The sequence below is a fragment of the Mustela lutreola genome, chromosome X (genome assembly GCF_030435805.1).
Source record: "Mustela lutreola isolate mMusLut2 chromosome X, mMusLut2.pri, whole genome shotgun sequence".
In the NCBI taxonomy this organism is placed as follows: Eukaryota; Metazoa; Chordata; class Mammalia; order Carnivora; family Mustelidae; genus Mustela; species Mustela lutreola.
Genome location: NC_081308.1, coordinates 122,141,937 through 122,144,293, shown reverse-complemented (window position 1 = coordinate 122,144,293; position 2,357 = coordinate 122,141,937). Strand labels below are relative to the sequence as shown.

Genomic DNA, 2,357 nt, shown 5'->3' with positions numbered 1-2,357 from the left:
TTCTAGTATACCTTAATGACCTCATCTACTTCAATTTCCCTAAAAACCCTCCCTTTTCCTTCCAAATCAAGATTTAGTGCTCCTCCTTGCAGCTGAAACATTCTATGTCCCCAGCAAGGCATTACGAAATTTCATTACAGTATGCTTACAAGTTCTCTCTTCACCATAACGTATACTAAAAAATAGGAACTATGCTACATGCATCTCCATACTTACAGTTTTTAGCCCAGTGCCTAAACCAGTGCGCTCATTTATCAAACAAACATCTATTGAACACTTACAAACTCCATGTTCAGGAAACTCCATCGCTCACAAGTTTTCCTCCCCCCCCCCCCCTTGGTTCAAGTTTAATAGAAACAACAAAAGATCAAAAGTGATGCCCTACTGCTGTACATCAAAGTTGGCCTGTCCCCTAACACAGCTCAGGCCATTCTCTCTAGAGGAAGGCTTCCCGGCTTTCAGCCAGCTGGGCACACTTCCCCAGGCTTGTCAGTGAACTAGAAGGCCTGAGCCAGTTGCAGAGTCTCATCCACAGAGCGGCCAGCAGGTAGATCATTTACAGTGATCTGCCTAAGGATACCTTTATCATCAATGATAAAGAGGCCCCTGAACGAGATGCTTTCATCAGCCTTTAAGATTCCATAGTCCTGGGGTGCCTGCGTGGCTCAGTGGGTTAAAGCCTCTGGCTTCAGCTCAGGTCATGGTCTCGGGATCCTGGGATCAAGGCCCGCATCAGGCTCTCTTCCCAGTGGGGAGCCTGCTTCCCCCTCTCTCTGTCTACTTGTGACCTCTGTCTGTCAAATAAATAAATAAAATCTTAAAAAAAAAAAAAAAGACTCCATAGTCTTGAGCAATGGTACATGCTTGGGGTCTAATACCAAAGAAATATTAATGGGTCCCAATCTTCCTTGTTTGTTGGGTGTGTTTAATGAGAATCCACAGAAGCATCAATCATTTGACAGTTAGCTTCTTAAATTCTGCCCTGTCACTGAAGGCAATGATCTCCATGGGCCATACAAAGGTGAAGTCAAGAGGGTAAAAGAAGAACACAACGTATTTTCCTTTGTAGTCAAATAGGCTGAGGTCTTTGAACCGGCCATCTGGCATAAGAGCCGTGGCTTTGAAGTTGGAGGCAGGATGCCCAATTTTGGCATTTCCTGAAGACATCTTACTACTGGCAGCTCTACCAGCAAAAACTCAGGAGACAAGCCAGGAAGAAGACCACAGGTTTTCCTTTGTAATAAGCTGGGTGGTGGTGGGGAAGCCAATAATTTCTCAGATGGAATGCTGTACCAGCCCTCCCAAATAAAATGAAGGCCAATTTAGAAGACAGCTGCATTATATACTGAAAAGGAGGTTAGGATTTTTGACTTCTATTTCTCCACGTCTCTAAAAGTTATGACTCGGGGCTAAATACTTCTCCAAATTGAAGAGTTTAGATTAAAATGCTATGATTATTTTAGCAATTAACTTATCCTGCATGTTAATTGTGACTTCCAATAATTCATGGCCCTATCTGAAAAATGAGAAGGGTTTTCATTCTACACCAGCATTAAAATGTGAGAAAGTTATTGTGGAGCTACAGATTTACAAGGATATGCAGGACATATATGCAAGTAGTGCACTTCCCTGTGGCAGACTGTAGGAGGCAAAGTGCTTCACAACAGTCCTGATGTTACAGCTCCTCATTTATGGGCTCGTTTTTCAGGGAGTCAGACTCTTTCATCTCAACTTCTCAAGTTGCAATTTATTCTGTCTCCATAGTAAGATAAAAGGCAAGAGCAGCAAGCCATTAATATTAGGGAAACCTCTTGATATTTCCTGCTTTTATGTTTAAATGGAAATTTTGTATATTGGCTTTCCATCATATATTTTGCTCTTATTTCATATAGTTAATTAGATTACAATATTTCACATTGAGACACATATTAATGAGTGATTTAAAAGATCATCTTAATTAAAAAAACAAATATTATATATAGGAGATAGTAGGTTCTCTTACAGAGATTTCTTTATGTAAGGTTAACTAAAATCTATATACTTAATTTTAGCTAATTATTTCAATTTCTTTTCTATCTGAGCTAATAAATGCATCAACAATGACTGCATTGAATTCTACTTGGAAAGAGGTAAAGGAGAATTTTGATTGTGAAAACAAAAAAGGAAAATAAAATAAAATGAAGGACTAGGTGGACAGCATATCTTTTTCATCATCTAAAAAAATCCAAAAACAAAATTGCAAGATCATTTACTTGTCCGTTCTATTCCCCATAGACCTTATAATGGGAACCAATGAGAAAATCAGATTTGTTTTATAGGTTCTGATTTTGAAAGCACTTTTTTACTACATAGATGTT

General features: G+C 39.1%; 1 pseudogene; it reads right to left on the bottom strand.

Moving 5' to 3' along the window:
• Positions 1–453: 453 nt before the first annotated feature.
• Positions 454–1,167, bottom strand: LOC131821825 (peroxiredoxin-1-like; annotated as a pseudogene).
• Positions 1,168–2,357: the final 1,190 nt, after the last annotated feature.